This window comes from Carcharodon carcharias, chromosome 6 (assembly GCF_017639515.1).
Source record: "Carcharodon carcharias isolate sCarCar2 chromosome 6, sCarCar2.pri, whole genome shotgun sequence".
Taxonomy (NCBI): Eukaryota; Metazoa; Chordata; class Chondrichthyes; order Lamniformes; family Lamnidae; genus Carcharodon; species Carcharodon carcharias.
The window spans coordinates 80,260,080-80,275,378 of NC_054472.1; the positions used below are offsets into that span (position 1 = coordinate 80,260,080).

The 15,299-nt window shown below is 43.4% G+C and overlaps 1 protein-coding gene across 2 annotated transcripts in view; it reads left to right on the forward strand.

The window, feature by feature from the left end:
- The window catches only part of stau2 (staufen double-stranded RNA binding protein 2), a 536,959-nt gene that overhangs the window by 439,804 nt on the left and 81,856 nt on the right, over positions 1 to 15,299 (forward strand). The gene's annotated exons all lie outside the window — the stretch shown is intronic.

Genomic DNA, 15,299 nt, shown 5'->3' on the forward strand with positions numbered 1-15,299 from the left:
GTTTTGTCAAACTACATATCTAATCTAAGTTTAGGTAAGAGGAGACAGCAAGTCTTAGATCATGCAGGAGCGATGAAAAATCAATATTACTCCAGTCCTCTTTAACCTTTGAATTTTTACCCTTTTACTTTGTTTAATAACTGTTGATTTTAGCTCTTGATAGATGTAGCAATGTGTTTGCATTTTTTAAAATACTATTTTACAGTTCTTAATGTTACAGACAAATCTTGTAGGGACTATCAGGAGCAGATTGAATTCATTCTAACAAGGTTTGAGTTTAATTTTGATCTTGGGAAAATATCTAGGGAAATTATTGTTCTGAATCCGTTCCCCTGGGCACATTGCAGCCTGACCATCTCTATTTGTTAATACTTTAACCACATAAACCAAATTCTGATATTTGAGTAATAGCTAGTGGTATGTGCAATGACTTGTGACTAGGATTAGGTTTAGTTATATAAAAGCAAAATACTGCGGACAGAGAATGCTGCAAAAACTCAGCAGGTCTAACAGCATCTGTGGAAAGAGAAACAGAGTTAAGAGTCCGTATGACCCTTCTTCAGAGGTTTAGTTATGATGAACCCACAGTTAAGTAGTCTGTCCAGATCGATCTTAAAGCTTTCTCATCAGGAATTATTTGTAAAGATGCACTGCTATCTATCTGAATTTCAGCCATTCCATCAGCAAGCAGCAAGTAGAAGTCTAAAATAGGTGTAAATTGGAGGATAAGTCATGTAAGCTATTCATACATAGCAATTGAAGTAATCAGCTCAAGGACAACAAAGCTAATAGCCCAAGGAGCAAATCTTCTGCCAGCCTACCCAATACTGAAAATATTAAGGTTGTGGTGAGGGAGGTGTGTTAAATAGAAAAAGAGAAACATATAGAGAGACAAAGCATTAATCGTGCGTTGCATTTTTGAAGTAAAGTGAAGCATTCATAACTTGGCGTGTTTTTTGATTTTTTTGTTTTGAAGTATTACTGCAGTCACCAAACATCTTGCAATGTTTTGTTGCAGTGAACTTTGCTCCAGATCTCATTTGAAACACTACTGAAAATGGAATAGAAACTCAACCGTTCATAGGATGAATTCAATCTGCTTCTAATAGTCAACACAAGATCTGTCCCTAACATCAAGCAATAGTATTTTTTAAAAACACAAATCATTGCTAAGTTTCTCGGGAGCTAAAGTCAACCATTACAGTAAGAGCCCATTTAACATTGCCCTGTTTTACATTGTTTCACTTTAAGGTTGATCAGTTAATTGGGCCTGTACCCTTGTTTAGCATAGCGAATTTTATTTCAAAGTCATTTTGCATTGGCCTGACATAGGGCTGCATGATCCAATTGGTGCCACTCTAGAGAGGCTTCTCCTGCTCCCTAACCCGCCGTCTTGCTGCCGATCCTCCAACTTGTGACCTCGCTCGCTCCCTGACTCACCCTCCCGCCATTTCCATTCATTGAACCTCACACCCCCTTACTCTCCCTCTTACCATTTCATTCCCATTCAAGGAGCTCCTAGGTCCAGATCCAGATCTGGATCCGATCAAAGTCAGAACTCCGGGGTCCTGACGGTGCAGAGGCGCCAACCTGAGGCTGTTAAAAATTGATGTTTTTGTAAATGCATACAATAGTATGAAACCAGGTATGAGTTTACTTTTGCTCCATATCACTGTCTGCTGCATACATTTCCAACATTCCTCACCGTAGTTGCGTCTGCAGGGTCCTAGCACCGCTGCAGTTATATTTCCAGGGTCGCATCACAAAAACTCAGTAACCTTATGCAAACCACTGGGGGCAGGGAAGGATGTGGGCGGGCGCAGAGCCGATCGGCACCCCCGATCGGCTGGGCGCCGCCATTTTACGTGGGCAGGCCAATTAAGGCCCTCCCAGCATGACGTGCGCCCGGAAGTGCTGAGCGCTCCCTGTGCAGGCAGGCCTGAGCCGGGCATGCGCATGAAAGAGCACAGAAATCTCCCTGAGGCACCCAGATTAGTTTTAAGTTTAAACTGTCTAATAAAGTGTGGTAAAAATTTTTATGACATGCCCCCTCATGTGAAACTTTCACATGAGCTGGGACAAGTCCATTAATTTTATTAAAAACTCTTAAAACACTTTAAAAACATTTATGAAATCTCATCCCGCCCGTGGATGAGGTTCCATGAAAAACTCGCAGGTCGCCTGGGCTCTTTGCCTGCCTGCTAACCTTAAGGTTGGACGGGCAGCTCAGCTGATTATCTTAATTGCTTTTCAACAGGCCTTCATAGGCCTTTGACAGTTCGGCTGCGTGCCCGTCGAACTGAAAATCTAAATGACGCACGGTGATATCAGGATGCACACCCGATGTCATCCCACGTCATTTTACACCTTGGTGAGCTGGCCCCGCCCCCACTCGCCAAGCCAAAGATTCTGCCCAATGTTTTAATATAATTTTCTGGTGAGTAAGGTCATACAGAAGCCAACTACAGTTTTTGCATTGTTTCTAATAGGAAAATGTGATTCATTCAGTCGTTTCACTTAACGTTGCACTTTTCAGGAACACAACTACAACTTTAAGTGAGGACTTACTTTATTTACAGCAGTTGTACATTATGGGCAGAATTATACGCCTCGTGAGTGGGCGCGTGCCTAACCCAACTGGGCATAAAGTAGCGCGAGAAGATGTCGGGTGGGCATCCCAACGTCATCCCGCACGCGCGCAATGTTCAGGTCGGCAGACGCGCATGGGATTCGACGTCGCACCCGCCATCAATTAAGAGGCCACTTAAGGCCATTAAAAACCTGCCTTCACTGCTGTGCTCCAACATTCCAGTCGAGGATCTAATGCCAACTGAGGTGCTGGTACCTGTACAGGTGTCTGGTTCAGAGAGCGGGTGTGATTCAGGTGCATGTGAAGCCTGGAAGTCCCCTGGCATCAGGGGTGGCTTTTTGGGGTCCTGTGATTGAGTGCTGCTGGCAAATATAAGGGAGAACAACAATGTCAATAGTTTAAGTTATGACACGGTCACTGCGCATGCCAGGTACCCTGGTGAGACAATGGAGATCTGCATCTCACGCCATCACCTTTCAATGGTCAATGGGGAACCCAGTTTTGAGGCTTCCATCAATGATGAGACTACACATGAATGTTTGCACCACCCGAAACTCTCACCTCTGTGCACTGCACCCTTACCTTCATCTGACACCCTAGTCTCTCTGCAGCCAGTTGACCGAGGTGCGTGGCGCCTTCCAGCTCCAAGACATCCTGCTCAAAACGGGACAGGATTAGGAGGTTTGGGGGGCCTCCGCCTGTCCACAACCTCTCAATGTTGTTATAAGTCGTCTTTTCCTGAAAGGACAGAGGAGCACTGATTAGTCCACTCTCTACCTGCAGCGCCAATACAGCATGGCCAACCCCACCTGAGGAACACCTCGCAGAGCACATCCAAGCCATGCCATCGAGGCGCAAACCTCAGCCCAATCAGCCAGGGCTCACCCCCTTGGCCAGCTCCGGTGTCATTGACAGTTGGCACTCAGACTCTAACACTCCTTAGTTTCACGGAGGGATAGCCAGCCCTTAACACTTCTCCACACTGGTCCACGCCAACACGGTGCTCACCCTTCCCAAGCACAGCAGGTCATTAAACCTTGTGCGGCACTGTGCCCATGTACACCACACAACGTTGTGACTACAGACCTGCGCTGCCACCCCCTCCCAAGCTCTTTTTGTTGGGTGCAGTGGCCTCCTCCTTCCATCTCTGGGGACAATGGTTTCCCCCCTGGCCGCCACCTCCTCCAGGAGGACCACGAGGCACTCATCTGAAAACCGTGGGGTGGGGGGGTGAGTGCCCACCCCACTTGCCCTTCCGCCTGGCGTCTCCAGCTGCACTTGATGCCATTACTTCAATGTTCAGAAGACATGCTCTTTGTTGGCAGCCTTCAAGGAGCTGCCTGTGCTGTATTTAAACCGGCTGCCCGGTTGCCATTGGATGGCCAACAGACACTCGCCCCCTGCCCTAAGCTTCCTGACCATTGGGAAGCTGTGTTTCACGCTGGGCGGTCCTTAATTGACCAGCCAATGTGAAATCAAGTTCTCGGGGGCCAATCGCAGGCGGCAGCCTGTTTCCCGACCAGTCTCAGGCCCACCGATTGTGCCCATCTGCCAAGGGTAAAATTCAGGCCTATTTCATATTCTGAATCAGCAAGTAACTATAGTTACTCTCCCTTCAGTAATCCAAATCAGCTGTTCCAGGTTTTAATAGCAGACCACCTACCCTTTCGTCTGATAAGAACTAATTGCCATCAACATTTTGGTATGTGTGGACTTGCTGCAGTGATTCAGATCAATCTGGATTAGTTTATTTTCACTAGAGAAGAGAGGGTTTTGGTAGACCGATCAAGCTTAATTTAAAAGCATTCCTTCCTATACTGACAGAATTAGATTATCCAGGTATTCATTTCCTGTTGGAGCTAAACTGATGAAGTTGAATGGAAAAGGTGAAGTTAGTTGTCTACATTGCTGCCAGAATGTTTGTTTAAAAAAGTTAGAAACTTCCAAGATTTGACTTGGCTTATTAACCTTTACTACTTTAGGAAAGATTATGGTCAATTCGTATTCAATTTATTCTTGTAATTTTGGAAAATCAGAAGTTAGTTTGATGTTATAAACGAAAGCTAGAATTCGAGCCTAAAAATTTATTTGTGTATTTTCCTTCACATATTAGCACATGATGGAACTTCCCACTTCTAATATTACATAAGTGATAGAGGAAATTATTTAAATTATTTAGTACTTGCACATTATATTGCTTAGGCTCCACACGCAAGCATTGGTTATGTGACGAAAGTATTTGGGAACTGTTGAAAGCTGTCTGTTCCCGTCTCATTTTGACAGTAATTGTTATCTGAGATATTAATTTTCTGCCATGATACCTGGGCTTCTCAGTATTCCTCCCTTTTCCAGTTCGTATTCATGCATCAACATTATTCTCAATTGTAAGGCCAGGGTGGTTAGTTTATAGAAGGTGAATGGTAGCAACATAATTCTTTGGTCAGCTACCGGGAAGCTAGATAAGTGCTGCCACGGACCACCCCTCACTCCACCCCATGCAGTTCTTCTTTCCTACCTTCAAACAAGGAGTTTTAAGAGTCTGGGTGTAAATCAAGACTAGAATTTAAATTTTCATCTCTTAGCCATGAATCCACACAATGTTAGAAAACAGGCTGGGCAGATTGAATGCTGTATTAACATTCAATGTTTTGCAGCAAGTATAACTACTTGAAAAATATAAAACACATGATTGCTGTTTGTATGATGCTGGGTATTGCAAAGATTTTGATTATATTATTTTTTCTGGTGAATAATACAATTTTTTTCCATGCTTTTGTGTTGCATTTTTCTATTATTCTCAAAACAATTGACAACTAGGGAGATCAAAATTTTTCTTGCTCAGGTCAGAAAACCTGGCTGATTTGCTTAAAACATTGACTAGTTTCTGGGTAATGTAGGGCCTGGATTTTTGTGGACCCTGGAACCATTTAAAAATAGCAGGCGGCACACAATTCCAGATTCTTGCCCCCATTCCCGGCGCACCCAATTTTTTTGTTGATGTGAGATAAGGGTGTGGTTTGTGAACATGCATCCTGCACTCCCGACCTGTCAATTCCTTTGCGGGGATAGGCATTTCTTAGCCGCCTGCAATTTTCGTGGAGGTAGGCCAGCTTCTGATGACTTGTGGTTCAAGGTCTCTCAGAGAAGTCATGAACCATGGTCTGAGTTAGGGAACCTTTTGAAAGGTAAATTCCAAACGTCTTACCCATGCTGGCCATGCCCCTTCCATATCCCCATGCTTCCTCTATTCCAACTCAATGCCAACCTATGAACCCTGCCCACCTTCATGACCCCTTATAGCCCTGATGCCAACTCATGTCCCCAGACCCACACCCATGACCCCTCATACCCTCCATGTTAACTAATGGCCATTCCATGCCCATTCACTCAGTATACACTATGCATAGAACCAGTGAGCCATATAGTAACGATGGCATGTGTGAAACTGCTCAGAAAAAAACACCCATTCACAAATCTTCTTCTGAGAAAAAAACTGGGGAGAATTTTTCTCCCTGTCAGGGGAGCTGAGCGGGCACGTCGCCGATCACCGCCCACAACCAGCTGTGCTCCGCTATTTTAGGTGGGCAGGCCAATTAAGGCGCACACGGAAGCGCTGACCACTCTCTGTGTGGGTGGGGGGGAGTAGGTTGAGTCAGAGACTGCGCTCTTTTGCACATGTGCACGAAAGAGCATAGAAATCCCTCTGAAGCACAGAGCTGCCTCAGGGAGATAAGTTTCATTATCAATAATTTAAATAAAGAAACAAAAATTTAAGACATGTCCCTTCATGTGACAGTGTCACATGAGCTGGGAGATGTCAATGAACTTTAATAAAAACTTTTATTCAATTTATAGATACTTCATGAAACCTCATCCCGCCTATGGATAAGGTTTCATGATAAATCCGAAGGCCGCCTGGGCTCTTCGCCTACCCGCCAACCTTAAGGTTGAACAGGCAGCTCCGCTAATTATTTTAATTGATATTTAAATGGCCTTAATAGGCCTTTGACATTTTGTCAGGCACGCAGCTGACACCAATGCGCGTCTGCCGAACTGAAAATTGTAATGATGTGCGGTGGCTTTGGGATACATGCCCAGAGACACTGTGCATCATTTTATGCGGCGGTGAGCGGAGCCCCCCCACCCCCACCCCCTGCACGCCGACCCGAAGATTCTGGCCACTGTTCCTACAACCCTATAAAAGAGCCCATCAGACAGACCATTTAAGTATCAATAACAGAGGTGTCAAACACTTTACACATCTTAATCTTGTGTAATTAAACATTGAGACATTGACAAAAGAGATCACAGAAAGAACATCTTGTTATAACTACTTAAAGATGTCAATCAGGCCAAGTCAACAATTATCTCCAGGATTCCTTGCTGAGATAACCCTTTTACAAGTCTGGGCTCTCAGCATGCATACATAATTAGGACAGGTATAAAAACTCTTTCAGTGGAATTGGATGGTCTCCTTATGGCCTATGTACCTGGCATCACATCAGCACTGAAATTCATACACAGCATTGCTCAATTATGTGGTAGGCAGAACATCATCTATTTGTGCACACATGGTGTCATTAAAACTGAATTCGACTGCATAAGTTGCTAAGTTCATAAGTTCCATGAATATATATTCATAAATTGGTGGTTTGTCTATGTTCCAAGATATCGTGATGCAGCATAAATGTCGATGGCTTGCTTCAGCGGCACGTTTGTAAATAAGCTCGCACTGTCAAACAAGCATATAGATAAGGCATTGCTATCAATGTGTAGGTTGCATATAGTCTTCATGAAAGTAAAAGAATCTTTCACCATGTACATGGAAAACTCACGAAGAACTGGCGATAATAACTCACTCAACCACTTGGCCAATTCATGCTGATGGCAGTTCCATGTACTATAAGACTGGCCTTATTAGAAATCTTGTAAAGAGGGCCCGATCCATTTGCCCACTTTGCAAATTTGACGCAGGAGTAGTGTGCATAAAAGCCATCCTGTGGGACAATAACTATCCTGGTCAGATCATTGCTCACTGAGCATCAAGCAAATGGGCTAAAGGCCGCCACTTTAGGACCTGAAAAGTGTTTGGTCTACCTCAAGTTACCCTGGAAAGGCAAAGTATCTGAAAAATTTGAACAAAAGTTAAGCAAGCTGTTCCACACTGCTACCGTGCAGTGGCTGCGCGAGCAGTGTTTTCAACTAACGGGATGCTGACGGCAGTTCAAAATATGTTCTACCTATCTCACAACTGAGCAATGTCATGTATGAATTTCAATGCTGTTGCAATGCCAGGCACATAGGCCACACGTCCTAATGATTGGCTGATCAAATCAAACAGCATGTCCCTCAGCTCTTTGTAAGAGTACAGACTGTACTCAACCAGCCTGCAATGCAAAACCCAACGCAAAATGTCTACTGTTAGATGCGATTATGTGATTGGACAGCACTTGCTGAGCAATCCTGAGTGCACTAATAGTTACATAACCAATTTAAGATAATCAGTCAAGCTTGTAACATAAAGCAATTTATGCTTGCTAGAAGTGACATAGCTTCATATGCAGGGACCTGTTCTCTGCAAATAAAAGGAATATGTTCAAGTTTTGTTCCTTTTTTGAATTACTTAGCAGTTTGGGGAGCCTATAGTTTCCCCTTACTTTTTCCATGGCAATGCCTCAGCCAATCAGATTTGCCTTGCCAACCAATCAGCAACCTTTTCTCCTGTAGTACAAATTGTTGTACCCATTTGAAATTTTGCATTCTTGTGTTTGTCCTGATGAATGCATTATGAAAAGCTTCAACAACATGTTTCTTTTTTCAGCAATATGGTTATAATAAGTTGTTCTTTCTGTTATCTCTGTTGCCAATATCTCTATTTATTTGCACACAATTAAGAGGTATGAAGAGTTTGAAGCCTCTGTTATCAATATTTTAATGATCTGTCTGATTGACATTTTTATAGGAACAATATTTTTTTCAAAAGATTTCTGAATGGGTGTTCTTTCCTTTTCTGAGCAGTTTCAAATGTGCCATTGGCTCATTGGTTCCGAACATAGTATATACTGTGTGAATGGGCATGGAGGAGCCATGAGTTGGCATGGAGAGTATGAGGTGCAATGAGAAGTCGGTGGGGATAATGGATTGGCATGGAGGCTATAAGGGGCCATAGGGGTTGGCAGGGGTCATGAGGTGGTATGGAAAGCATGGAGAGTGGATGGGATGTAAGGGGTGAGGACTAGAGGGTCTAACAGCCTTTACCACAACTACAAGTCCCAGAGTACAAGCCAGGCCTCTTAACAAGCTCGCCTTGGCATTCCGCCATGGCCATGGCCAACAATTCTCTGCTTCTGTGGTTGTCAGGCCCAAATCTGTTTTGCCCCCCCACCCCTCAACCCCACAATGGAGAACTGACCACTGGGTTGCAATCTACTTCAACTATAAGGATACCTGCATGCAGATATGAGGTTGTGGACAACACAGACAACTGGGAGACAGTCGCCGATAACCGTGACCTCTGGAGGCCGACTGTCTGGAGGGGCATTGGAAGAGGTGAAGCAGAAAGGAAAGCTCAGCTGGCTGAGAAAGAACCCAGAGAAAGCAGGGGTCAATGAATCCTGCACCTTCTCAGCCTGCTGTCTTCATCTGCTGTAAATGCGGCAGAGACAGCCATGCCAGAGTGGGGGTTTCTGAGGCGATGTTTAACACAAAGTTGACCACCAAGGCACAAACCATTGTCTTACAAGATGGAAAACAGCTAGTAACCAGTTGTTCCAGACTACTTCCCCTGTCTCCCAATAATTTCCTCCCCTCGTTGCTTTCTCTGTCTTCTGAATTATCCCTGTTTTTGATTCTTTGATGCTGCTGTTCCAGTCTGACTCTTTTAGCAGTGTTTGTGGTTAAAACTAGTCTTCATGATTTTTCAAATCTTTTTGTGAAGATTTTCTGTGAAAATTTCCCAGCCTGCCTTTGGCCTGAATTTTCATAAAGGCAGAGAGGGTCTCTGGCTTAGCCAAAATGGCGCCATAGACTCGATTCTGGAAATCCCCCGGCACCCACCATTTTCACTGGGGAGATGGGGAATATTGGGGTAGGCTGTAGTTTGCATATCCGTGATACACAGAGGCACATATAAATGTTCAGCTGCTTTCAAACAGATCCAATTTTTATAACTAAGATATCCAAAACACGACTTGTGGGCTTTGCACCTTTCAGAAGAAAGTCTAAGTCTGCTAGGGTTCTTTGGAGAGGTAGGCTATCTTTCTGATTAGGTCCAGGAACATCTTTGGGAGGGGTAAGTTGCCTTTGGGGAGAGGTCAAGTGCCCTTTGACTTGTTAAAATTAGACTTGAATGTGTGTGAAAAATGAATAAACTCATTGGAACTGTCAAACTGATTGGAACTGTTAAGCTGTCATGGGAACTGTTAATCTGTTAAAACATTTAAATTGCCTGGCCTTTAAATTTAAAAAAAACATATTGCAGTTTAAAAATAACAGTTCTCACTATTTCACTCTATCTACTGACATAAGTTTGAAGGTCATCATTATAGGATTGGTGCTAAATGACTGATTTCACAACCCAACAGTATCACAGTGGGGTGCCTGTCAGCTCTCATTTTGATTGACAGTTGCAAGTGGTTATAAAGTCTTTTATGTGGGGTTATGAATACAAATACTTGTTTTTATAAGTGATTCAGCACTGGAATGAAATGTTTGTTTTTATAAGGGATTATATAGTAGAAGGAATGTGAATGTAGTGAATGGCTTTTTATGAATGAGAGTGTTTTAAATAAAAAAAATCCTGCAATAGACATAAAACTTTATTTCATTTCATCTCAGCAGGGTCCTGTGGTCTAGCCAAGGTGAATACTGGGTGATAAAAACAAAAAAACTGCGGATGCTGGAAATCCAAAACAAAAACAAAAACAGAATTACCTGGAAAAACTTTTGATGCTGCCAGACCTGCTGAGTTTTTCCAGGTAATTCTGTTTTTGTGAATACTGGGTGAGTTGGCTTGGAGGGTGTAAGGGCAAAGGGTGTTGGGTTGGGGGCATGAGTTGGCATTAGGTTGCATGGGGCTATAAAGGGCCATGGAGGTGGGTGCAGGGCCATGGGTTGGCATAGAAGGTATGAGGGGCTATGTGGGGTGGGTAGAGGGACATAGGTTGACATTGGGGCTACGAAGGTCATGGGGGTGGGTAGTGGGCCATAGGTTGGAATGGAGGGTTTGAGGGGTTATAAGGAATGGATAGGGGTCATAAAGGGTCATGAAACATGGGTAGATTAGCATGGAGGGTGTGAAGGGCTTGGGGGTGGGGGCATGCAGTGGCAATAGTTGGCATGAATGGGGTACAGGGAGTGTGTGGGGGGATATGGGGATGTGAGGGGTGAGGGCTGGAGGGCTTATTTTTAAAGCTGAGACAAAGTTCCAGATGACCAAGGCGGGCCTTTTGCATAGCCTGCGTCCGCACCTGGCAGCCCCTCTGGCTATCTCCACACTGTCTCCTGGGGCAGTCGGCCTGATTCCTGTTATCACCTGCTCATCCCTCCACGCCGGAATGAAAGTTAGACCATCTGGCGCACTTTTTCCCTAGTCAGGTTTGCAGAGCGGGAATTTTCCCGACTTTGCGCCCTTGGCTCGGGAGCGATAATTCAACCCATTTTCACCAGCTATTTTCCAATTTAAGTTCCACAGATGGACGGGGCTAACTGAGTACTGTAATAATTTTTTCACTCAATATCAGGCCTTTACTAATTCATCAATCACCAGTGCTCTGATATGACCAGTCTATCCAATGTAGAATCGTACATTCGTTAAAACCTGTAGCTGCCATGCTTGAGTTAGAAGTGCTATAATAGGCAAAATAGAATATTTAATCAATACCCATTCTACTTATACTGAGCAAATGAATAATTTGCTCATGGTTTATACCATATATTGCTCATAATTCAAAGCTAAAGTACAAAGATAGATAACTTGAAACCAGGAAATCAGAATTCAAAATACAATTTAAATTAATATTTCTTGGGGTGTACTGCAGCCAACAAATCAAGGATCTGTCGGGTTTGGTTCCTGATTTTTTAAAATTAGCTTATAACAGTCAGGATGGTAGTGAAGTATGAAAAAAGACCTCATATTTAGAGACATAAAAAGAAGAAAAAAGCAACTGCAGTTCCATTTCTTGATTGCTATACAATGACCCTGCTGGAAAGTGTGCACATGTAGATGTCACCTGATGAGAGGCTGGGGCTCTGCTGTGATAGCTCTGATAGTTAAGTAAAAGATGCTATTTTATCTTTTTCCTACCTTTCTCATCAAGAAATGTCAGAATTGGAAATAAAACATTTATTCAACAATTGGTACACATCATGTTTACAGTGATCAGTTATGTCATGGGCCAGATGGACAATAAAGTTCTCCATGCTATCCCACAATAACTGCAACCTCAGTAGAACATTCCAGTTTCTGCGGAGTCTTGTGACTTCAGAGTTAGAGTATGAATTTTGTGCAGTAGGATGTGATGTAACACACTATGGCTCTAGTGCAGGATCCTGTCATGCATTACATTGCTTTCTTAATTGATGTGGTGAAACAGTTCATGATACTGATGACAGGAGACATATAGGGGATAAATTGGTGTGTCCTCAAAAATGGGTATGGAGATTGCAATGCTTGATTAACTCTCATCCATTGGTTGAAATGCAGGCAGCCTATCTGCTCATTATAATGATTTCTGCGTGCAGCCAGTGCTAACCAAATTGTTCATTGGCTGCACACATCAGTGATTGTAAAAAACCATAACTTCCAAGCACCACTTAAAATTACTCTGCACCTCTTAAGCATGTGATGCATTGTGACTGGAGCAGGTGCTAAGAGTTGTGCAGGGATCAGATCTGTCCTGGTAAACAGTGAGGAATGGCACAACATGGGAGATAGTAGGCTCCAAGGTTTTCAGGCATTGCAAGGGAGGCCTTGGTGGAGGAGGTGGAAAGGAGGAGAAATGTCCAATATCTGCAGGGGGCAGGAGGCCTTGAGACACATGGTCAAATGGCAATGGAATCAGATGGCTATGGAGGTCAATGCCAGGTGTTAAGTTTCAAGGACCTGACTGCAATGACTTCACACAAGCGGTCAAGGTCAGTGAATGCATCTGCAAAAGCCATATCCTACCAGCTGCACCTTAACAGTTCACCACACCCCCATCACTCACCTACCAAAAATCTCTATCAATCAGAACTTATACCTAGCATTCATAGCTTCACCTCATCCTTAGAATACCACTAGTAGCCTCACACCTACGTCTCACAGTTGCACATAATGCCAATTATTCTATCATGCAGGCTTTGCACATCCTTTCACAAGGAGATCTTGATGTCAAATGATGGCTTGCCCAGCTCTCCATGATTTTGCACTCTTGTGTGGTCCACTCCACTCTGATTCATCAGCGCGATCATATGTCAAGCTTAGACAATTCGGAGGGATTTGATAGCCTGCCGGTGAGAGTGGTTGATGACTTCGATATAACTGGAATTTCGTGTCATCCGAGTTTGATTCATCATGATTTCACTGTATATCCTTTTCAAATATCCAAGAGGTGCAACCTGGCTAGGCAGTGGAGGTTCACAAGAAAGAGATTGATAAAGAAGATACAGCACCAACACTTGATTTCACACATGCTGCTTTTATGATACCAGCTGATGTTACTACTGGACAAATCAGATCTGGCTTTATGGATCCTGAACTTTATTTTTTGTTTAGAAACATGGAAGGTGGATGCTGAACAGAGTCACAGGAGCCAGCTGATGAACTTTTAATAAAAGAATAAAATATTTATTACACAAGAAAAGATGAACTATATTACAATACTCTTTCACTCACAGCTATACCTTTACAGATATATACAGATTCATACGGATAACACAAGTTACAAAAGCTATCTTATACACTAATGTTCACAGTAAGTATCCAGGCCATGTAAACCCATAAGCAACCGGTGGTCAGGCACACCACACTCTGAAACCAAGTAACAGATACCACCTCAAACAGATGCTATGGATCTCTCATCAACTCCCCCCAAACACTTGTCACACTGTGAGCCAACCAGTTTAACTGAACTCTGTCTTTCACACCAGGGTTTCCAATCTCCACTCTCAAAGAATCCACTTTGGAACCTTCTCCCAAACGATGCTTTCTCTCGGATGCTTTCCACAATGGTCCACCTCTAGGGTTTTGAACTCTCCTTCAAATGTTCCTTTCCCCTGGATCACCGTGTGCATTTAAGCTTTGCCTTCCACGCACTCTCTCGGTATTCAGCCATCAACAGAACACCACTGCTTCACATGCCCATAGTAAAGAGTAACAGACCTTCGGCTGTCTCCTTGGATCTTCTGGCTTCTCGCAAGTCTATTTTGCTTTATGTCTGCATCCTGCAGCTTTCTCCCTTTAAGCTTGGAGCCTTCCTCTCTGCTCCTTGCTTTTACTACCACTGAACAGGATCTTGTTCAGATTCTTGTTCTTCTCCCTTGACTTCACTGTCTCCCTGGTACCTTTCTCCTGTTCCCCTCCCTGGTTTTGGGACTTTTCTTTTCATTCTTTGCAACCTGCTTCCTGCAGTTCCCTCTCTTGTATCCAGCTTCTCCTAGCATCTGCTTCCAACTGAACTAAAGAACTGTTGTTCTGTTTCTCAGTGTGTCTGTGGGCCTCCTGCTGCTAGGCAACAGCACAGTTTTCTACTTTTTGCTTGTTTTAACTTCCCTTCAAGAGTCATAAAACCATTAAAATGCAGGCATCTTTTAAAGTGAAACCAAAACTCAAGTTCCCTCTTTTCTTAACACACAAATACAAAAACACAAACTAAACTTGAAACTTAAAGCTAAAACTCATTCCTAACACCCACAAATACAAATATAACTTACTTAAACCACCTCCAGTTCCTAACACTATCACCAGCTTAGATGCTGATACTCTGCTTATCTTAGACGATAGCTTAAAGGTGAGATCTGCACACGGTAAAACACCAAGCACAAGTGTGCTGCACTCAGAGCAGGGTGGTCAAGGATAGCCCAGAGGGGCAGGTCATACACGGGTCACCTTGCAGAGAACTCAGAAGAGTGCTGATGGATAGGCATAAGAAAAAAAATGGTGTATTGGGAAGCCTGCCAGAAATAACAAGAACTTATGTAACAATTTTAACATAATAAAACATCCCAAGGGACTTCACAGCACTATAAACAAAATATGATACCAAGCCATATAAGGAGATATTTGGTCAGATGATCAAAAACTTGGTCAAAGAGGTAGATTTTAAGGAGTGTCTTAAAGGAGGAGAGCAAAGTAGAGAGGGTGTAGGGAGGGAATTCCAAAGCTTAGGGCCTAGGCAACAGAAGGCTTGGCCACTGATGGTGAAGTGGTTAAAATTGGGGATGCTTAAGAGCCTGAATTAGATGAGCACAGATTTCTAGGAGGGTTATGGTGCTGGAGGAGATTACAGAGAAGGAGAAGGTTGAGGACATGGAGGGATATGAAAACAAGAAAGAGAATTTTAAAAGCGAAATGTTCTTTGATTGGGAACCAACTTAGGTCAACGAGCATAGGGTTGATAAGTGAATGGGTCTTGGCACGAGTTAAGGCGCAGTCAGCAGAGTTTTGGATGACCTCAAGTTTACAGAGGGTAGAATATGGGAGACCAGTCTGAACGGCATTGGAATTATC